The sequence below is a fragment of the Colobus angolensis genome, unplaced genomic scaffold, assembly GCF_000951035.1.
Source record: "Colobus angolensis palliatus isolate OR3802 unplaced genomic scaffold, Cang.pa_1.0 Scaffold34, whole genome shotgun sequence".
Lineage (NCBI taxonomy): Eukaryota > Metazoa > Chordata > Mammalia > Primates > Cercopithecidae > Colobus > Colobus angolensis.
In genome coordinates this window covers 2,242,711-2,266,280 of record NW_012116710.1, presented here as the reverse complement: position 1 = coordinate 2,266,280, position 23,570 = coordinate 2,242,711, and the positions used below count along the sequence as shown (strand labels likewise).

General features: G+C 45.5%; 1 protein-coding gene and 1 pseudogene across 3 annotated transcripts in view; one reads left to right on the top strand and one right to left on the bottom strand.

The window, feature by feature from the left end:
- HRH1 (histamine receptor H1) overlaps positions 1 to 23,570 on the bottom strand; it is a 127,851-nt gene that overhangs the window by 25,081 nt on the left and 79,200 nt on the right. The window contains exons 2-3 of one of the 3 annotated variants that reach the window (XM_011952300.1): positions 20,228 to 20,273; positions 13,045 to 13,238 (exon numbers count right to left, since the gene is read on the bottom strand). The exons of 1 other annotated variant lie outside the window; for it this stretch is intronic. The gene's annotated coding sequence lies outside the window, so the exon portion shown is untranslated. Of the gene's footprint in view, positions 1 to 12,994; positions 13,239 to 20,227; positions 20,274 to 23,570 lie in introns of those variants that run through there. One more of the 3 variants, XM_011952298.1, reaches the window with a different exon arrangement.
- On the top strand, positions 2,466 to 2,993 carry LOC105519090 (annotated as a pseudogene).

The window sequence follows — 23,570 nt, the reverse complement described above, 5'->3', positions numbered from 1 at the left end:
CATTCATTCTCCCTTCCTTCCGTCAGGCCATCCACAAAATCTTCACTGATGAATATTCTTGCCAGGTACAGATATTACGATAGCCAAGGGATGAACACAGTTCCTATTCTCATGGAGGTGCCAGCCTGTACCAGTAATTCTCGACTCTGCCTGCCTGAGAGTTTTGTTTTCGGTTTTTTTTTTTTTGAGACGGAGTCTCGCTCTGTCACCCAGACTGGAGTGCAATGGCATGATCTCAGCTCACTGCAAACTCTGCCTCCCAGGTTCAAGTGATTCTCCTGCCTCAGCCTCCCGGGTTGCTGGGATTACAGGCGCCTGCCACCACATCTGGCTAATTTTTATGTTTTTAGTAGAGATGGGGTTTTACCATAGTGGTCAGGCTGGTCTCAAACTCCTGACCTCAAATGATCCACTTGCCTCAGTCTCCCAAAGTGCTGGGATTACAGGCGTGAGCCACTGTGTCAAAAGCTTTTAAAACATATTGAGATGTCTTCTTTCAGGAAGACTGAGTAGAGGCATTTTTCTCTATTCTGCTAAGTACAACCAAAACTCTGGATGTTACATTTAAAGCAAATAGAAGAAGACTCTGACAGGTGGAGAGGCAAAGGCAAAGCAGTGAGGAACACTGAGACTCAATGAATGACACTGTGATGAGTTCCCCGGGCTTTTGTTTGGCCACATACATCAGAGAGTTTGAGCTGAAGAAGCTGGCAGCTCAGAAATGGCAATCGGCACAGGCAAAACAAAAGCCTGCTGTGTCTAGCCAAAGGACTGGGAAAGGGGCTGCCTAGCAAAATAGAAAACTTTTACACAACACCTGCTCTATTTCAGCCAAACACCATACAAAAACACTGTGCCCCATTCCTGTCCGAGCCAGATGAGGTGAAGGAGGGAGGGAAGCCAAGACTTCCACCCTTGTCAAGCTGTAATGAAGTGACTCAACAATCCCTGCTGGGGTGGTGTCCCCACCATTCCTAGCAGGGAGCTGGGACTTGCATCCTGTCAGGTGGTGACAAGCCCTGCACCCACTCCCACGGTGTCAGTAGGGGTGCAAGGGGAGCAGTGAGGAGGCACTCTAATCCCTCCCAGCTGGGGACTTATCTTCAGTGGCCTAGTGGGGAGATGGAGCTCCCACATCTGCTCAGCAATAATGAGGAACCCACACCCTTCAGGTGTCAAGAGAAGCTAAGTGGGGAGCCAGGACATCTGCCTTCACCTGGAAGTAATGAGGCAGCACACTCTCCCCTTGTGTCCTCCGGCTTCCCCTGCTACGGCAGTGTCAGTCAAAACCAGATAAATCAGGAGATTTAAATATGATCCTAGGTCTCATAATACCTAAAATTTCCATATTTCAATTGAAAATCATTCTTCACATCAAAAAATGAGAAGGGAATTCAAATAGGATTTTTTTCTTTTTTTGTGAGACAGAGTCTCACTCTGTCACCCAGGCTGGAGTGCAGTGGTGTGATCTCGGCTCACTGCAACCTCTGCCTCCCGGGTTCAAGCCATTCTCCTGCCTCAGCCTCCCAAGTAGCTGGGACTACAGGCACATGCCACCATGCCTGGCTAATTTTTTGCATTTTTAGTAAAGATGGGGTTTCACCGTGTTAGCCAGGATGGTCTCGATCTCCTGACCTCATGATCTGCCTGCCTCAGCCTCCCACAATGCTGGGATTACAGGCGTGAGCCACCACACCTGGCCCAAATAGGATTTTTAAAAAGCAATCATACTATCCGGGCACGGTGGCTCACGAATGGTGTGAACCTGGGAGGCAGAGCTTGCAGTGAGCCGAGATTGCACAACTGCACTCCAGCCTGGGCGACAGAGTGAGACTCCATCTCAAAGAAAGAAAAAAAGCAATCATACTTTGGAAGGCTGAGGCAGGAGAATCCCTTCAGCCCAGGAATTTGAGAGCAACCTGGGGAACATAGCAAGACCCCATCTATACAAAAATTTTTTAAAAAATTAACCAGGCATGGTGATGTGCATCTGTAGTCCCCGCTACTTGGGAGGCTGAGGCAGCAGGATTGCTTAAACCAGGAGTTTGAGGCTGCAGTGAGCTATGATCATGCCACTCTATTCCAGCCTGGGGAACAGAGCAAGACTCTGTCTTTAAAAAAATAAATAAATAAAATAAAAATAAAGATAAATTTAAAAATGAATAAATAAAGCAATTAATAGATACCATGACGACAGAAGTGTTAGAATTATCTGACAAAACATTTAAAGTAATCATCATAAAAATGCTTCAACATGCAAATGTGAACACACTTGAGACAAATTAAAAAAATAAAGTCTCAGCAAAGAAATAGAAAATATAAAGAAGAACCAATGGAAATTTAGAATGGAAATAATAGTTGAAATAAGAACGCAGAGGTGCCCGCCCTGCCTGAGGAGAGGGAGGTCATGGCGTGAAGCTGCAGCTGCTGCCACTTCTGCAAGGTCTCAGGGCTGGGCTGCAGCCATGTCCTACTGCTGGCAGGATGGGAAAGATCAAATCATATTTGTAACCAAAGAAGACCATGAAACTCCAAGCAATGCAGAATCGGTGGCTGATGAACCCAATGATCCATATGAGGAGCATGGATAGATACTGCCAATGGAGACATTAACTGGAACTGCCCATGCCTTGGGTGAATGGCCAGCGGCCCCTGTGGGGAACAGTTCAAGTCAGCGTTTTCCTGCTTCCACTATAGCATGGAGGAGATCAAGGGGTCAGACTGTGTAGACCGGTTCCGGGCCATGCAGGAATGCATGCAGAAATACCCAGACCTCTATCCCCAACAGGATGAGGACGAGGAAGAGGAAAGGGAGAAGCAGCCAGCAGAACAAGCAGAAGAAACAGCTCCTACTGAGGCCACTGCAACCAAAGAAGAGGAGGGGTCAAGTTAATGAAGGCCACAAGGCACTGGGCTCCAGTCCTTTTGGAGTGGACCTTTTGCAAAAGGCCTTGTCGTCACCTTCCAAGAAAGTGTCTTTCCCTCTGGTGTCCTGTGCACTGTAATACACAAAATAACTTATTTTGATGATCAGGGGTCTTGACCTCTTGACATACACACTGAAAAAAAATGGGGGTTGTATGTATGTGTGTCCTACCCAAACCTGTAGCTGCCACTTTTGAATTCTCTTCTCAGATTGCCCTGAATTTTGCCACTTTGAAATCACGTGCTGAATAAGCTCAGCAACTAAAAACCGTTACCCAGGAAGGTTTCCTGTGAGTGAGCTGATTTATTCTGATTCATTATATTCCTTTTAGTAGATTTTGTACCCCTTGGGGAAATAATACAAGTAACAGAAACAAAAACATCTTCTCTTAAAAATGCTGGGGTGGGGCCTCTACTAGCAGAGGCCAGATGGTCAGATACGATTTCTGCAAACCCATCTTGACCTTGAGTATGTGACTGGGTACTGCACTTCATTCCTGATACATTTTGGTTTCCATGTTGGTGTTGAGCTCCTGGTTTTCTGTGTTTGGACAGTGAAGATTTGGACCCTCGCATTCACAGTCCCTTTCTAAGTGAAGGGAGAGGCTGGCTTGGCTGTTCCTTGTTATTCCGAAAGCCCTGGTTTGGGGCCCATGTTCACACTGGCTCTCAGTCTGGCCAGGTGCAATGTTCTTGAGAGGTGGGGACCTAATTATTACCAGAGCAGCAGCAAGAGAGGGAACATTGTGAATTAAATATTCAATTAAAAGGAAACATGATTTCTACCTGAAAAAAAAAAAGAACCCAATTGATGGGCTTAAAGAAGGCAGGAATAGAGGAAAGAATCAGTAAACTGGAAGTTAAAACAATAGAAATTCCCAAATCTGAACATCAGAGGGAAAAGAGACTAACAAATAAATAAACAAACAGAACTCCAGGGTCCTGTGGGACTATAACAAAAGATCTAACATTCATATAATCATAGTCCCAGAAGGAGATGAGAAAAAGGGTGGCAATGATAATGTGCTTTGAGAGATAATGGCTGAAAACGTCCCAAATTTGGCAAGAGACCTAACTCTACAGAATCAAGAAGCTGTTAACCAAACAGGATAAGCCCCCTAAATATACACCAAAACACATAATAATTAAGCTCCTGAAAATGAAAGACAAAAAATGTTGAAAGTGTCAGAGAAAAACACCTTACCATAATGGGAATGATAGCAGATTTCTCACAGAAAACATAGAGACAAGAAAATGGCATTATATTTTTCAGATGCTGAAAGAAAAGAACTGTCAGCCCAGAATCTTTTACTCAGTGAAAATATCTACAAGGAAAAAAAGTAAAACAACACATTCTCAGATGAACTTGTACAGGACTGTGTGCTGAAAACTACAACATGCTGACGAAATAAATCAAAGATGTAAATAAATGGAGAGTGTTTATGGATCGCAAGTCTCAACAGAGTAAATATGTCAATTCTTCCCAAATTAATATACAGATTTAAAGCAATTCCTATCAAAATATCAGCAAGATGTCTTACAGATATAGACAAGACTCTTCTAAAATGTATAGGGAAAAGTGAAGAAACTAGAACAACTCAAATAATTTTGAGAAAAAGAGAATAAAATGGGAGAAATCGACCTACCCAATTTCAAAACTACTATACATTAATAGCTACACTAATCAAGACTTTGTGGTATTGGCAAAGGAGTAGACACATAAATTAATAGAATAGAACAGAGAGTCAAGAAATAGAAATAGAACCACACAAATATTCTCAGGTGATTTTTGACAAAGGCGCAAAATTAAAGCATTTTCAACAAATGGTGCTGGCACAATTGGACGTCACAGGCAAAAACTGAACAACAACCTAAACCTTATGTCTTATAAAAACGTTAACTCAGGCTGGGCACGGTGGTGGCTCATGCCTGTAATCCCAGCACTCTGGGAGGCCGAGGCAGGCAGATCATGAGGTCAAGGGATTGAGACCATCCTGGCCAACATGGTGAAACCCTGTCTCTACTAAAAATATAGAATCTTTTGAACCAGGGAGGCGGGGATTGCAGTGAGCGAAGATCGCACCTCTTCACTCCAGCCTGCTGACAGAGCGAGAGTCCGTCTAAAAAACAAACAAAAAATTAACTCAAAATGCTCCACAGACCAAAAAATTAACTCAAAATGCTCCACAGACCATTAAATGTAAAATGTAAAACTACAAAACTTGTAGAAAAACACATTAGAAGAAATCTTCAGGATCCACAGCTAAGCTAAAAGTTCTTAGACTTGTGACTAAAAACATGATCCACAAAAAGAAAAAGCAATGAATTGGACTCCATGAAAAGGAAAAATTTTGTTCTGTGAAAGACCCTGTTAAGAGGATAAAAAGACAAGGAGAAAATATTTGCCAGCCACATATCTTACAAAGGACTACTATTTAGAATATATAAAGAGCTCTCAAAACTCAACAGTAAAAAGCAGACAATCCAATGAGAAAATGGGCAAATGACATGAGGAAACATTTCATCATCAAATAGATGATACAGATGGCCCATCCGCCTGTGAAAAGATGTTCAATATTACTAGCCATCAGAAAAGTACAAATCAAAACCACAATGAGATATCACTGCACAGCCATCAGAATGGCTAAAATAAAAGACAGTGGTAACACCAAATGCTGATGAAGACTGCAGAGAAACTATATCACTCATATATTTCTGGTGGGAATGTAAAATGATACAACCATTCTGGAAGAGTATGGCGGTTTCTTAAAATACTAAACATGTAACTACCATAAACTTGAGTAATTGCACTCCTGGACATTTATCCCAAAGAAACTAAAACTTATTTGCCTACAAAAAACCTGAACATGAATGCTTATAGGAGCTTTATTCATAATAGCTCAACGCTGGAAACAACCAGATACTCTTTGATAGGTGAATGAGAAACCAACTGTGGAATACTACACAATAGTAAAAAGGAATGCACTAGTGCTATTCCCAACAACTTGGATGAGTCTCCAGAGAATTATGTGAAGTGAAAGCAGTCCCAAAAGGTTACTAACCGTATGACATTTATATAACATTCCTGAAATGACACAATTATAGAAATGGAGAATGGATTAGTGGTTGCCAGGGGTTAGGGATGGGGGAGGTGAGAAGGAAAGGGGATGTGGCTATAGAAAGGCAACGTTGGTGATGGAACTCTTCTGTACTTGATTGTCTTTATGTCAATGGTGGTTGTGATATTTTACTACAGTTTTGCAATATGCTACCACTGGAGGAAATTGAGTAAAGTGTATGCAGGATTGCTCTATGTTATTTCCTACAACTGAGTGTTCTTAAAAGGCTTAGTGTAAAACAACTCTTACTGATACCTTGGCCGCACTCCCAGACTCCCAGCCACTATGGTTTGAAGGTCCCCAGGTGATCCAGTGTGCAGCCAGGATTAAAAAAAACCCACTGGTCTAGGACAGTGCTTCCTAAACTTTCAAATGCAAATACATTTTCTGAGAGTCTCGTTAAAATGGTTCAGGAGGTCTGAGGTAGGGCCAGAGATTCTGCATCTCTAACAAGCTCCGAGGTGATGCCCATGCTGTTGGCCCACGAACCTCACTTTGAGTAGTAAGGGTTTTTACACTGTGGTTACATCCAGGTTGGGTTCACAAGAATTATCAGAGCAACTGTGAAATATATCGTACACTGGGATCTGGCTAAGTCGATTCAGTAGGATCCAGCAGGTCTGGACTGGTGCCAATGACTCTTGGGGATAGACGTCTGGGTATTTCTGCATGCATTCCTGCATGACCCGGAACCGGTCTACACAGTCTGACCCCTTGATCTCCTCCATGCTATAGTGGAAGCATGAAAAGGCAGACTTGAACTGTTTTCCACAGGGGCTGCTGGCCATTCCCCCAAGGCACAGGCAATTCCAGTTAATGTCTAAACACTAAGGTTTAGGTGTTTTTTAATAGCTCCCCTGGTGAATGTGGTGCCCAGCCAGGTTTAGGATCCAGCAGGAAGCTGCCTCCTGCTCCTTGATTCCTGTGTATGAGCTCACCTTGGCACCCAAGGCCAATAATGGAATTTAAAATTCTTGTCTTCATGCCCAGTACTTTCACTGCCTTAGACCTGAGGTCAGGCCCTGGGACTTGGTCTCTCTCATCTGCCCCTGAACCTACCCAGTGGACTTCAGTCAGTGTCACCTCCCTAGAACATGCTCTGGTGTCTCCTGTTTGTCAATGGCCTTCTGGAGGCCAGCCGCCTACTCCTTTTGTTTATCCTTTGGAGGCTGCCTTGATCTAAGCTCAAGTTTGCTCTCACCAGGGATACTGCAACAGCCCCCTAACTGGCCAGCCCGCTTCCAATTTCACCCTCTGTAGTCCCCACCCGTGTCAACTGCAAGCAATCTTTCTAAATCCACATTTCTCTCCTTCAGTTACTTATTCCCATTATCATTTTTGCTGATCTGTCTTTCCTATACCACCATTTACTTTATATATAATTTAAATGGATCCACTTCTTTGCTGAAGTTTATTTCACTACCACATATGAAAAACCAGTTATCTTTTTTTGTTATCTATAGAACTTTCCATAGGCATAAATAAAATGACAGTAAAACAGTGTGATTTAATTCTAGTCAGATATTGTGAAGAAGGCTTAAAAGAGAAACCTTAGCAAGAGTAAGATAGGTGTTAAAAACCTCCCATCACTGGCCGGGCACAGTGGCTCATGCCTGTAATTCCAGCACTTTGGGAGGCCAAGGCAGGCGGATTACGAGATCAGGAGATCGAGACCATCCTGGCTAACTCGGTGAAACCCCGTCTCTATTAAAAATACAAAAAATTAGCTGGGCATGGTGGCGGGCGCCTGTAGTCTCAACTACTCAGGAGGCTGAGGTAGGAGAATGGTGTGAATCCGGGAGGCCAAGCTTGCAGTGAGCTGAGATCGTGCCACTAAACTCCAGCCTGAGTGACAGAGCGAGACTCTTTCTCAAAATAAAAAAGTAAATAAATAAATAATAAAAACATCCCAACACCAAATTGAGACTCTCTTGGAGGTAATCAGAAGGACTTAAATGTACAAGTAAGACTTGAAAATCAGTGAGTCAATATTAGTTAATGGTACATTTCTGTAACATTTACAGTCACTTCAGGTAACACCCAAGATGTGGTAAACACTGTTTTAAATCTTGTCATATATTGTTTTGCTTCTAAATGCCTTGAAGGAAAAGTTCAAACTCCTTAGACTGTTGGTATGACATTTCCTTCATATTTTGAACCACAGCACTCCAGCAAAAATGAACTCGCTGTCCCCAAACTCTCCAGGTTCTTTCAGTTTTGGGGGGCTCTACACACAGGATTCTCTTCTCCAGGAAGAGGATGTGTCTTGCACATTAGCATTTCATTTATGTTTACTATTGTCTCTTTATGGGCCTATTTCAGAGCCCACCTGAAACAAAGTAGGTGAGAAGAATGAAAAGGACAAAGGAGAGGTGGAAAGGTTGATAAACAAGATGGGAAGAGAAAGGAAGGGAGGGAGGCAGAGGGAAGGAAAGTATCAATGAACTTCTATTTATTCTACAAAGCCCATCTTAACTGTTCCTTCTTTTCTGCAGCTTTCCTATATCCCTTAGCCATATCTAAGCATTTCTTCTTCTGGGTTCCTACAGTATTGTCTCCATATCTCTATTAAGGCATTTAACACTATATTCTTTTTTTTTTTTTTTTTTTTTTTTTTTTTTTTTTGAGACAGAGTCTCACTCTGCGCCCAGGCTGGAGTGCAGTGACAAGATCTTGTCTCACTGCAACCTCCACCTCCTGGGTTCAAGCGATTCTCCTGCGTCAGCCTCCTGAGTAGCTGGGACAATAGGCATGTGCCACCACAACTGGCTAATTTTTGCATTTTTTTAGTAGAGATGGGGTATTGCCATGTTGGCCGGGCTGGTTTCAAACTCCTGACCTGAGGTGATCCACCCACCTCAGCCTCCCAAAGTGTTGGAATTATAGGTGTGAGCCACTACGCCCGGTCCACTATATTCCATTGAATGAATTCAGGTGTCCTTCACTTAGACTTTGATCCCTACAAGGGCAGGACTACTTATATTTCCAGCACCTAGCCCAGTGGCTTTAAAACTTGGTTGCGCATTGGAATCATAATCAGAGCTTTAAAAAAATACTGATGCCGAGGACTCACCACTCCTGGACTGGATTCTGATGTAACTGGTCTGGGTGTGTCTGGGTTTCAGGATTAAAAAAAATTTTTGTTGGAGACAGGTTCTCGTTCTGTTGCCCAGGCTGGAGTGCAGTGGCAAGATCATAGCTCACTGTGACCTTGAACTCCTGGTCTCAAGCAATTCTCCTGCCTTGGCCTCCCAAAGCACTAGGATTGCAGGTAGGAGCCACTCTGCCTGGCCTGGATTTTTAAAACTCTCCAGATGGTTCCAATGCAACCAATATTGTGAATCACTTTCCTAACCAAAGCCAAATCATGGTAGGAGGAGGTAAGTGATGAGTAAGTAGATGCATCCTGTCTTTAACGCACCACAGTTCTGACCCAACATGACCGCATTCAGAGTTTCATGTGATGCTAATTCATTAATATATTCAGAAACTATTAATTAAACAATAACGTGGTACCAGGTATTATGCTAGGCCAAGCCACCAGAGATGGAAATGTGAGTAAGACTCCCAACTCTCCCCTTGTTTTTGATATGCCTCAGGGATGGCTGGGGCCTGTCCTAGTTCATCCAAGAACTTTCTGTCCTGCTGATTAATTGGCCAGCTCCTACAGCAATCATTTCCCTAGTGACTGACAGCAAATCTTACTTCTGGCTGGTGTCTCGGGCAAGCGTTATCTAAGGACAGACTCTATTTACTCTCAGAGAGAGGAAGTTCCCAGGGGGTGTGGGCAAGTCAAGAAACCACAAAGAAAGTGGTCTTGTCTAGATCTCTCCAAGCACTCCAGAAGTGAAAGGGAGATGATGCTCAGGTGGAGACCAAAGTCCTGTGCAGCTCAGACAGGCCTCCTTATGGGTGTGTATCTACATAAAGAAAATGTAAGGTGGGGTGTGTTGGCTCACGCCTGTAATCCCAGCACTTTGGGAGGCTGAGGTGGGCAGATCACCTAGGTCAGGAGTTTGAGACTAGTCTGGCCAACATTGTGAAACCCTGTCTCTACTAAAAATACAAAAATTAGCCAGGCGTGGTGGCGGGCACTTGTAATCCCAGCTACTGGGTGACCTTGGCTTGGCAGGAGAATTGCTTGAACCTGGGAGACGGAGGCTGCAGTGAGTTGAGCTCGTTTCATTGCACTCCAGCCTGGGTGACAGAGCGAGACTCCATCTCAGGAAAAAAAAAAGGATCTTCATCACCCATGATGATGATCATCATCATAGGTAAATGCCATTTCCTTCCCAACCACTACGGTCCCATGCTCAGACCTACTTCAAAACTCTGCACTACAGGTGACTGAAGAGCAGAGATGATGTCCAGGTTGGGTCACCCCTGTTCTGCTCTGTTGTGGACTTTGACAACATCTTCTCTCATCCGCTATCACAGCTTCCTAACTGGTCTTCCTGCTCCTGGTTTTGGCCCCTTTCACACAGAAGCCAAATGATCTTTCTAAAACCACAAATCCAATTCTCCTACTCAAAACTCTAATGGCTGGCCACTGTTGTTAGAATATACAGAAACCTTCTGACCCCACATGTGTGATACAAGGGTAACAACCCAAATAAACCTGGACTGTTTTGTATCCCATCTACCTCTGGTATCTTTGTGTGTGTGTGTGTGTGTGTGTGTGTGTGTTTTTTTTTTTTTGAGGCTGAGTCTCACTCTGTCACCCAGGCTGGAGTGCAATGGTGCCATCTTGGCTCACTGCAACCTCCACCTCCCATGTTCAAGCGATTCTCATGCTTCAGCCTCCTGAGTAGGTGGGATTACAGGCACCCACCATGAAGCCCAGCTATTTTTAAAATTTTAGTAGAGATGGGGTTTCATCATGTTGGCCAGGCTGGTCTCCAACTCCTGACCTCAAGTGATCCACCTGCCTCGGCCTCCCAAAGTGCTGCTGGAATTACAAGCTTAAGTTACCATGCCCGGCCGCATGATCACATTAAAAAGAAATTCAAGTCCAATATCCAGAAAATAAAATGATATGGAAAAGTAACTTCAACCTTTACTGAAGACTTTCCAACAGGCAAAACTGAGAGGTGACAACATGCTAGCAGTCTTCACTCTCGGCACCTACTCGGCCTCAGAGTCCACTCTGGCAGCGCTTGAGGAGCCCTTCAGCCCGCCACGGCACTGTGGGAGCCCCTCTCTGTCCTGGCCGAGGCCGCAGCCAGCTCCGTCTGCTTTGGAGGAGGTATGGAGACAGAAGCGCGGGCGGGAACCAGGGATGCGCGCTGAGCTCACGGGCCAGCGCCAGTTCCGAATACCCCAGCACTGCCGGAATTCTCACCGGGCCTCAGCTGCCTCCGCCCCGCGGGGCAGGGCTCGGGACCTGCAGCCCGCCATGCCTGAGCCTCCCCCGACTCGTGGGCTCCTGCGCAGCCGGAGCCTCCCTGACACGCACCGCACACTGCGCCAGGGCGCCCTGTCCCATGACGGCCCAGGGGCGGAGGAGTGCTGGCGCACAGTGCAGCACTGGTGGGCAGCTTCACCTGCAGCCCGTGTGGAATCCACTAGGTGAACCCAGCTGGGCTTCTGGGTCTAGTAGGGACTTGGAGAACCTTTATGTCTAGCTAAGGGATTATAAATACACCAATCAGTACTCTGTATCTAGCTAACCTAGTGGGGACTTGGAGAACTTTTCTGTCTAGCTCCACTTCTAGCTAAGGGTTTGTAAACGCACCAATCAGCACTATGTGTCTAGCTCAGGGTTTGTTAAACACCAATCAGTACTCTGTGTCTAGCTCAAGGTTTGTAAATACACCAATCAGTACTCTGTATCTGGCTAACCTAGTGGCAATTTGGAGAACTTTTCTAGCACTCTGTGTCTAGCTTAAGGATTGTAAACACACCAATCAGCACTCTGTGTCTAGCTCAGGGATTGTAAACGCACCAATCAGCACTCTGTAAAAATGGACCAGTCAGCTCTCTGTAAAACAGACCAATCAGCTCTCTGTAAAATAGACCAATCAGCAGGACATGGGTGGGGTCAGATAAGGGAATAAAAGTAGGCTGCTGGAGCCAGCAATGGCAACCTGCTGTGGTCATTTTCTACCGTGTGGGACCTTTGTTTTTCTCACTCTGCAATAAATCTTATTGCTGTTCACTGTTAGGGTGTGTACTGTGTTTATGAGCTGTAACACTCACTGTGAAGCTTTGTAGCTTAATTCTTGAGGCCTGTGAAACCACGAACCCACTGGGAGGAGTGAACAACTCTGGATGGGAGGAACGAACAACTCCCGATGTGCCGTCTTGAGAGCTGTGACACTCACTGCAGGTCTGCAGTTGCACTCCTGAGGCCAGTGAGACTGTGAACCCACCAGAAGGAAGAAACTACAAACACGTTGGAACATCAGAAGGAACAAACTTAAGACGCACCAATTTTAAGAACTATAACACTCAGCGCGAGGGTCTGCAGCTTCATTCTTGAAGTATGACTAAGCACCCACCAATTCCAGACTCAACACCATCACAAAAAACTTATTCTCCCATCTGTCACGCCCTAGTGCCAGCTACAGCATCAGCTGCTCACCCTCAAATCTCTCTCTCTCAAAAACTTCAGGTTGCCTTGGTTCCCTTTTAATTCCCTTTTCCCTTCTCACTCACTCTTCGATCTTTCTGATTATTGAAGGGTATCATGTAATTTCTAATATAAATTAGCTTAGCTTTCCCAGTGCCCTCTTTCCTTTATTCATTACTCCAATCAGCTTGACAAATGCCCAAGAGATAAACAGGTCTACTCTGGAAATAGAGGCAGGGTGCCAGGCAGTGGCTAGTTATATGTCAATACATTTGAGCCATTACACAGAGCTTTTTCCATCTGGTGTTACCTTACTGTACAGCCTCATCTGTGATTCTCCACTCTCTCAAAACAGGCCCTGCTTGTGTACACCGCATACCTTTGCAAACGCTGCTCTCTTGCCGGGAATGCCTGTTCCCGTCCTCTTACCCTGGCAAGACATTCAGTTCTTTACAACCCAGTTCTGATGTCACTTCCTTTTAGGCATTCCTCCATCCCACTTGGCTGGGTTAATTCACTTCCTTCTCCAGAGCTTTGCTGAGCTCTGCACAGATCTCAATTACAACCCTTATAAAGCTGGGTTGTGGCCAGGTGCGGTGGCTCATGCCTGTAATCCCAGCACTCTTGTCTGTAGAAAATCCTGGGGAATCTACAAGAAAACTTTTAGAACTCACAAATGAATTCCAGGGACCCAAGTCCTCAGTTTGGCCTTGGAGGGGTCCCTCTGTCTCCTGGCCCTGCTCCCCCTTTCCTGCGGTACTTCCTAGCACCCCTCCTGTGTGTGGCTCTTAGCAGCCGCAGGTGGAGCACCCACTTCCACGCTGCCTCCTTTCCCTCTCTGCTCCCTGCCTGGGTAGAGCCTTTGGAGAGCTTCTGTCTCATCTTCACCTCATCCCTAAAGTCCTTAAATAAGGGGCACATTTATCAAGGATAAGAGTTGGACCTGTGCTATCTCATTTAATCTCCACAGCAACCCTCGGAAGTGGGAACTGTAATTATCACCCCCACTTTTCAGATGAGGCCCTGGGAACCTACACCCCTAGTCCAAGCTCACACAGTTATAAGGCCCACTGGGCTTGAAAGCAAGGGCTGCTGCCTGACTCCAACATCCAATTTCTTAACCTGAAAGTTGGAAAGAGAAGAGAGGCCCAATTACAATGCTTCTTCCCTTAGCTGGATGTATCTCTTCTTTCCCTGATCCAGACTCCAAGGCTGATAAGCTATCAGTGCGTAGAGCTGACTCTTCTGTGATCATTTATGTAGAGCTTTTCTCTCCCCTGTTTGGCTGGAAGATCCGTGGGAACAGAGGCCCCATCTTATTCAGCTTTGTAGCCTCACGTGCTAGAACTGCTTGGCACATGGTAGGCATGCACATTGCATGGCTTCAGAAGAGTGAAACGAGATGGTTGAGGGACAATACACTAAAGAGAACAAATGTGTGTTCCCTTTTGCATGCACAGGAGATATAGCCTCACTCATATTTGGGGTGTCAGGATGATGTGGCTGGAATGTATCATGGGGGAAGGCCATCCCCCTCCTTGCTGACAATGCCCTCCGTATCCCCTCAAGGCTGCAGAAGAGTTATCCTGGCTGGGCGCGGTGGCTCAAGCCTGTAATCCCAGTACTTTGGGAGGCCGAGACGGGCGGATCACAAGGTCAGGAGATAGAGACCATCCTGGCTAACACAGTGAAACCCCGTCTCTACTAAAAACACAAAAACTAGCCGGGCGAGGTGGCGGGCACCTGTAGTCCCAGCTACTCAGGAGGCTGAGGCAGGAGAATGGCGTAAACCCGGGAGGTGGAGCTTGCAGTGAGCTGAGATCTGGCCACTGCACTCCAGTCCGGGTGACAGAGCGAGACTCTGCCTCAAAAAAAAAAAAAAAAAGAGTTATCCTGGAGAGAAGGGCCCAGTCTTCAGGGCAGGGATTTGTGCACTCATCTTTGTTTACTGTGTGTTTGGCACAGTAAAAAATATTTGTTGAATGAATTTGCTGTGTGACTCTGAACACTTCTCTCAACTTCTGCAGGCCTCCTCTGTTAAACAAGGGGATTGCTCAAGATCGGGGATTTTGCAAACATTCCCCCTTCCCCCTTTTCTTGGTAGCACAACTACTGGTTTATGTAACAGTTTAGATAAGACAGATAGAAGCAGCTTGCTGCTGTAGCTGGAGTGGAGTGGTGGAACCCAGAGCCCTGTCTACCTGACTCCCCCTCTTTGCCCCAGACTCCCCAGAGGCCCCTCAGAGCAGCTTGAGAACAGTCAAGCTGGAGAAACTCTAAAGGGCCTTGAAATTCGGAGAGCTCTGTAAGGGGTGTCCACATTTTTTTTTGAGACAGAGTCTCGCTCTGTCACCAGGCTGGAGTGCAGTGGCAACATCTCAGCTCGCTGCAAGCTCCGCCTCCTGGGTTCACACCATTATCCTGCCTCAGCCTCTCGAGTAGCTGGGACTACAGGTGCCCACCACCATGCCTGGCTAATTTTTTTGTATTTTTAGTAGAGACGGGTAATTTTTTTGTATTTTTGAATCCGGGAGGCAGAGGTTGCACTGAGCCGAGGATGTTAGCCAGGATGTTAGCCAGGATGGTCTCGATCTCCTGACCTTGTGATCTGTCTGCCTCGGCCTCCCAAAGGGTTGGGATTACAGGCATGAGCCACTGTGCCTGGCCTTTTTTTGTTGTTGGGAACAAGCCCCCCAGAATCTGGCCATAAACTGGCCCCCAAACTGGCCACAAACAAAGTCTCTACAGCACTTTGACATGTTCATGATGGCCATAATGCCCAGGCTGGAAGGTTGTGGGTTTACTGGAATGAGGGCAAGGAACACCTGGCCCACCCAGGGCAGAAAACCGCTTAAAGGCATTCTTAAGCGACAAACAATAGCATGAGCAATCTGTGCCTTAAGGACATGCTCCTGCTGCAGTTAACTAGCCCAACCTATTCCTTTAATTTGGCCCATCCCTTCGTTTCCCAAAAGGGATACTTTTAGTTAATTTGATATCTATAGAAACAATGACTGGCTTGCTGTTAATCAATACATAGGTAAATCTCTGTTTGGGGCTCTCAGCTCTGAAGGCTGTGAGACCCTTGATTTCCCACTTTACACCTCTATATTTCTGTGTGTGTCTTTAATTCCTCTAGTGCTGCTGGGTTAGGGTCTCCCCGACCTAGCTGGTGTCAGCATTTTTTTTTTTTTAAGACAGAGTCTCACTCTGTTGCCAGGCTGGAGTGCAGTGGCTCGATCTCGGCTCAGTGCAAACTCTGCCTCCCGGATTCAAGTGATTCTCCTGCCTCAGCCTCCTGAGAAGCTGGGACTATAGGCGCACCACCATGTCCAGCTAATTTTTGTATTTTTAATAGAGATGAGGTTTCACCATGTTGGCCAGATGGTCTTGATCTCTTGACCTTGTGATTCGCCCACCGTGGCCTCCCAAATTGCTAGGATTACAGGCATGTGCCACCATGACCGGCTGGAGAGTCTGCATTTTAAAAGAGTGGCTCTGAAAAGAGAAAATCCTTTTCCATACATTTGGACAACTATTATTTAATGCACTTCAGTGGCGGAATGTAAGGGCCTTGATTAGGAGCGAGAGGGTGTAGTGTTGTCTTAGGATGGAGAGTTTATGTTTCCCAGGGCCTCCAAACTCCCCTGGGTCTAGGGGGCCACTAGTTCTGCCTTACCATTTGTGCAAGTGGGCCCTGACGTGCAGCTTGCCAGCAGACACTCGGCCACTGTACTTTCCTGTCAGCCTGCCATGTTCTTCTAAGTGGCTATCTGCTTCACTCCTACTTTTCCCCATTGATTTTTCCCTCCTCTTGTTTTCCAGAACTCACAAAAACCTCCACTGGTTCTAAGCATTTTACATAGTGCTGTGAACTTGCTGGGGGAAGTTGAATAAGTGGATGTGTGATAGGCAAATCGCCCTAGATTTCGGTATTTTAGTTAAAATTCCACACAACACCTGGGATATATAATCACACAGGAACCACTTAGCTTCTTGTGAAAACAATCACAGAGTCTAGGAAATGGAAAAATAATCATAGTTTTGTTCCCATGAGGACCTGCTCAATGCTGGGAAGTTACAGCTGTGCACACTTCCAGCTGTGGCTGCACCCACCCTCACTCCCACCCTGTCCTGTGCCTCCTGCTACATTGCTATTTACCCAGTTCCTCAACAGGTTCCTATACAGGCTGTAGGTGTTCAAGAGAGCTATTAAGTGACTACTGTTATCTAGCTGAGATGCTCCCCTGTACAATCTGAACAACTACACCATCACTGGAATAAAGGATTACTGGACTTTTAAAGAGAAACTGATATACTCATGTTCATAGCAGCATTATTTGCAATCACCAGAAGGTGGAAGCAACCCACATATCCATCAGCAGATGAATGGGGAAACAGGATGTGGTCCTCACACACCATGGAATATTTTTAAGCCTTAAAAAAGGAAGGGCATCTGGCACGTGGTACCACCTGGATGAACCTTGAGGACATTCTGCTAAGTAAAATATGACAATCGGAGAAAGAGAAATACGGCATGATTATACTTATATAAAGTCCCTAGAGTCATCAAATTCCTCGAGACAGAACGTGGAATGGTGGCTGCCAGAGGCTGTGGGAAGGAGGAAAGGGGAGTTAGTGTTTAATGGGTACAGAACTTCAGTTTTGCAAGGTGAAGAGTTCTGGAGGTGGATGGTGGTGATGGGCACATGATTGTGTGGTTGTGAATGTAGTTAGTGTCACTGAACTGTGCACATAAAATGGTTAAAGTGGTAAGTGTTATGGGTAGATATAGGTATAGATATAGATTTATTTTTTTTGAGATGGAGTCTTGCACTGTTGCTCAGGCTGGAGTGCAATGGCGTGATCTTGGCTCACTGCAACCTCCGCCTCCCAGGTTCAAACGATTCTCCTGCTTCAGTCTCCCAAGTAGCTGGGATTACAGGTGCATGCCTCCATGCCTGGCTAATTTTTTTTGTATTTTAGTAGAGTCGAGGTTTCACCATTTGCCCAGGCTGGTCTTAAACTCCTGAGCCCAGGCAATCCACCCGCCTTGGCCTCCCAAAGTGCTAGGATTATAGGCATGAGCCACCACTCCTGGCCCCGTGTTATGGATATTTTACCACGATTAAAAATAAATAACTAAATGAGAAACTAAACAGCTCCTTAAAGCACTTTGACAAGGTCTAATATTAGAGGATTTGTCAACTTAAGGGCATCTTAAAAAGAAATCCTCCTGGGAATTCATGGTAGACCGAATGGAGGTGTCTTGTGGTAGAGAGCAGTGCATTGATTGAGTTGTTACACTTTAAATCAAATTTTCTTATAAACTCATATTCCCATGCCCAGATACTTCGGGAGCAGTGACTCACACTCTATTTAACATTTAACTTGATTTCTCCTCATCTCAGTTAAGGAATCGGGGATTGGTCTCTTTTATGCTCCTGGGGAAGCAGCATTCTGAATAAAACTGTCTCTGTGGTTGGTTTTCTTTTTTTTGTTATTGACATAGAACAACTGTAAAATTATGAAATGCAGCAAAATAATGTGTGCATTATTATTCTACTTATATAAAACAGAGAAATGCAGGGGGAAAAAGTGGATCTTTGAGAGGTAGGACACCCTTTCCTGGGGTTGCTATAATGAACCTCAATTTCTCTGTTCTTTAAGTTCAGCACAGTCCGATAAAGGAGGGCAAACAAGGTTTACAGGAGGCAGCCCAACAAGAAGGGTAAAACCAGCATGATCTTCCCTGTGCAGGATGACGGAAACCAATTTACTGTCTCAGCTGTGTGTCTAAGGCACATTTTCACCTGCTGGTGTGCATGGGCAGCCCTGCAGCTCCACACCTCCTCTTGCTAGTTGCTTACTGGAGTGACTGCAAGCTCTGCAGCGGCAGCCTCATTCCTAAGCCCCTTGCGTACCAACAAACAGGACCCTCCACCTCAGCAGTACTGTTCTCACAGAGGACAGGGATTCTCAGGACAGTGATGAGGTAACATAGACAAGCAGCTTTACCAAGACTATACAGCAAGTCAGGGTTGGAGTTGACAGTGGTACTTGGGGTTTCTTAGACCCAGGTCCAATTCTTTTTGGAATCAAACAACTAACATTTATAGCAGGTACCCCAGGCCAGGCGTGGTGCTTGGGGATTGATAGGTATTGTTTTATTAAAGTCCCACCATAATGCTAGGAGGTAATTGCTATTACAATTACTTTTCCAGATTACTTTTACTGAGTCTTACAGAGCTTAAGTAATTTGCCAAAAGTCATGGAACTAACAAAAGGCAGAATCTGGATTTTAACCTTGGTCTGTGTGACTACTCTATCTGTTTGTAGGCAATACTTTCTCCCTTCCTGTTTCAGAAGATTTTTGATAAAAAAAACATTAAGTTACCACAATTAAAATAAATAAGAAAGAAACTAAACAGCTCCTTAAAGCATTTTGACAAGGTCTAACATTAAAGGATTTGTCAATTTAAGGACATCTTAGGAAGAAATCTTCCTGGGGATTCAGGGTAGACTGAATGAACGTGTCTTGCAGCAGACACCAGTGCGTTGATCGAATTGTTAAACATTAAATTAAATTTTTTTTTTTGAGACAAAGTCTCAACTCTGTTGCCCAAGTTGGATTGCGGTGGCTCAATCTCGGTTCACTGCAACCTCCACCTCCCAGGTCCAAGCGATTCTCCTGCCTCAGCCTCCCAAGTAGCTGGAACTGCAGGCACGTGCCACCATTCCCAGTGAATTTTTGTATTTTTAGTAGAGACGGGGAGTTTCACTATGTTGGCCAGGCTGGTTTCGATCTCCTGACCTCGTGATCTGCCCACCTTGACCTCCCAAAGTGCTGGGATTACAGGCGTGAGCCACAGCGCCCGGCCCATTTATTTAACTGTGATAAAATACCTACAGTATAACACTTACCATTTTAACCATTTTATATGCACAGTTCAATGATACTAACTACATTCACAACCACGCAACCATGCACTCATCGCCACCACCCATCTCCAGAATTCTTATAATAATCCATTAATTCATATGCTAGGTTTGTGTGGTTTTCTGGAGTCACTGCCCCCTGAGGTATTTAGGCATGGCAACGTGAGTTTATAAGAAAATTTAGGCCAGGTGTGGTGGCTCACTCCTGTAATCCCAGCACTTTAAGAGGCCGAGGCAGGCAGATTACGAGGTCAGGAGTTTTAGACCAGCCTGGCCAACATAGTGAAACCCTGTCTCTACTAATAATACAAAAAATTAGCTGGGCATGGTGGCTTATGCCTGTAATCCCAGCTACTCAGAGGCTGAAGCAGGAGAACTGCTTGAACCTAAGAGGTGGAGGTTGCAGTGAGTCGAGATTACGCCACAGCGCTCCAGCCTGGGCAACAGAGCAAGACTCTGTCTCCAAAAATAAATAAATAAATAAGCAAATAAATAAATAAGGCTGGGCACTGTGGCTCACACCTATAATCCCAGCACTTTGGGAGGCCAAGGTGGGCGGATCACCTAAGGTCAGGAGTTTGAGACCAGCCTGGGCAACAGGGTGAAACCCCATCTCACGAAAAATACAAAAAATTAGCTGGGCGTGGTGGCCCATGCCTATAATCCCAGCTACTCAGGAGACTGAGGCAGGAGAATCGCTTGAACTCGGGAGGTGGAGGCTGCAGTGAGCCGAGATCATGCCACTGCACTCCGGTCTGGGCAACCGAGCAAGACTCCATCTCAAGAACAAATAAATAAATGAGAAAGAGAACTTTGCTGTGTGCCCCTCATATGTGTCCTGTCCCATCCATGGCCCCCACAAGAAACTACTGTCCTGACTTTTAAGGAATCACTCTTGTGTCTTTTAATTTTTTTTTTTTTTTTGAGATGGAGTCTCACTCTGTTGCCCAGGTTGGAGTGCAGTAGCACGATCTCAGCTCACTGCAACCTCCGCCTCCTGGGTTCAAGCTATTCTCCTGCCTCAGCCTCCCGAGTAGCTGGGACTACAGGCGCACGCCACCACGCCTGGCTAATTTTTTTGTATTTTTAGTAGATATGGGGTTTCACCATGTTGCCCAGGCTGGTTTAGAACTCCTGAGCTCAGGCAATCCGCCCACCTCGGCCTCCCAAAGTGCTAGGATTACAGGTATGAGTCATCACACCCGGCCGTTTTTTTTTTGGTTGTTTTTTTTTTTTGAGGCAGAATCTAGCTCTGTCACGCAGGCTGGTACGCAGTGGTACAACCTCCGCTCCCTGCAACCTCCATCTCCTGGCTTCAAGCAATTCTCCTGCCCCAGCCTCCCAAGTAGCTGGTATTCCAGGTGCACGCCACCATGCCCAGCTAATTTTTGTATTTTTAGCAGAGACGGGGTTTCACCATATTGGCCAGGCTGGTCTCGAACTCCTGACCTTGTGATCCACCCACCTCGGCCTCCCAAAGTGCTGGGATTACAGGCATGAGCCACCGCGCTTTTTTCTGTTTTTGTTTTTTGTTTTTCTTTCTGTTTTTTTGAGACGGAGTCTTGCTCTGTCACCCAAGCTGGAGTGCAGTGGCGCCATCTTGGCTCACTGCAACCTCCGCCTCCTGGGTTCAAGCGATTCTCCTGCCTCAGCTTCCCGAGTAGCTGAGATTACAGGCACCTGCCATCATGCCTGGCTAATTTTTGCATTTTTGTAGAGACAGGGTTTCACTATGTTGGCCAGGCTGGTCTTGACCTCCTGACCTCAGGTGATATTCCTGCCTTGGCCTCCCAAAGTGCAGGGATTACAGGTGTGAACCACTGCACCTGGCCCCACTTTGTTTTTCTTTCTGTTTTTTTGGGGGGTTTGTTTGTTTGTGTGTTTGTTTTTGAAGACAGAGTCTCTTTTTGTTGCCCGGGCTGGCATGCAGTGGCATGATCTCAGCTCACTGTAACCTCCGCCTCCTGAGTTCAAGCAATTCTGCTGCCTCAGCCTCCTAAGTGGCTAGGACTACAGGCGCACGCCACCACGCCTGGCTAATTTTTTTGTATTTTAGTAGAGACAGGGTTTCACTATGTTGGCCAGGCTGGTCTTGACCTCCTGACCTCAGGTGATATTCCTGCCTTGGCCTCCCAAAGTGCAGGGATTACAGGTGTGAACCACTGCACCTGGCCCCACTTTGTTTTTCTTTCTGTTTTTTTGGGGGGTTTGTTTGTTTGTGTGTTTGTTTTTGAAGACAGAGTCTCTCTCTGTTGCCCGGGCTGGCATGCAGTGGCATGATCTCAGCTCACTGTAACCTCCGCCTCCTGAGTTCAAGCAATTCTGCTGCCTCAGCCTCCTAAGTGGCTAGGACTACAGGCGCACGCCACCACGCCTGGCTAATTTTTTTGTATTTTTAGTAGATATGGGGTTTCACCATGTTGCCCAGGCTGGTTTAGAACTCCTGAGCTCAGGCAATCCGCCCACCTCGGCCTCCCAAAGTGCTAGGATTACAGGTATGAGTCATCACACCCGGCCGTTTTTTTTTTGGTTGTTTTTTTTTTTTGAGGCAGAATCTAGCTCTGTCACCCAGGCTGGTACGCAGTGGTACAACCTCCGCTCCCTGCAACCTCCATCTCCTGGCTTCAAGCAATTCTCCTGCCCCAGCCTCCCAAGTAGCTGGTATTCCAGGCACATGCCAGCATGCCCGGTTAATTTTTTGTATTTTTAGTAGAGACGGGATTTCAGTATGTTACCCAGACTAGTCTTGAACTCTTGACCTCAAGGGATCTGCCTGCCTCGGCCTCTCAAAGTGCTCGGATTACAGGCGTGAGCCACCGCGCCTGGTCTCCACTTTCTGTCTCTATGAGTTTGAGTACTCCAGGGACCTCATATGGGCAGATTCATACACTACTTGTCCTTTTGTGACTGGCTGATTTCTCTTAGCATAATGTCCTCAGGTTTCATCCACGCTGTAGCATATCACAGGATTTCCTTTCTTTTTGATGCTGAATAACATTTTATTGTATGAATACGCCACATTTTGTGTACCCATTCATCCACTGAGGGACACTGGCTGCTTCCACTCTTTGGCTGCTGTGAATAATGCTGCTATGAACATGGGTGTATAGACGGGTCTTCAAGACCCTGCTTTCAATTCTTTTGGGTATATACTCAGAAACAGAATTGTTGGGTGGCATGATAATCCTATGTTTAATTTTTTGAGGAGCTGCCATACTGTTTCCCATAGTGGCTGCATTTTAGATTCTCATCCTTTATTCTCTTTTAATGTTCATTTCCACTGCTCACCACTCAGGGAATGTTCAGTGCCCTCAGCTACCCATATTGGGATCCAAAAGGTAATGTTTCCTCTAATAGTTCCAAACTGGGAACTACATGCAAGTCCAGTAACAGGGGATCCATTAAATGGTAGATCCCTAACATGGAATTCCAGGTAACCATTTAAAATATTGTTGTGGAAGAGTATTTATGACATGAAACGATGTCTCTAATACTTGTTTAAGTTAAAAAAAAAAAACAAAAGGAGGCTACAAAACAGAATGTATATGTGTAGGTAAATCCATAGTTTTGGTAAAAAGACAACTGTGTATTAGTAGGAAGAGCTGTCTTAACTAACCTTCACTTAACTGATTCACTGAATTAGCCAAAGTCCCTCACCCCTGCCACTTGTAAAACACAGCGACCCAACAGCTTTTGTTTTCACACCTTCTGCTCCCAACCATTCAGCTGTACAATGAGTAAGAGTCACCTTGGTCCCAAGTGAGTTGTTTCCAAACTTGTTTATTCCAGTTGTATTATATATGGTATATATTATATATGGTATGAATGAATTCTACGTGACACAAGAAGGTGAAATACGAGGGCAAAAAGGTCTCCATGAGGACAAACTCAAATATTTGGAGAAGATGCCTTAAACAACTGTTAAATTAGGGGTGGATAAGACAAGGGTAAAAGCCTGGGACACCACCTCTTTTTTTTTTTTTTTTGAGACGGAGTCTCGCTCTGTCCACCAGGCT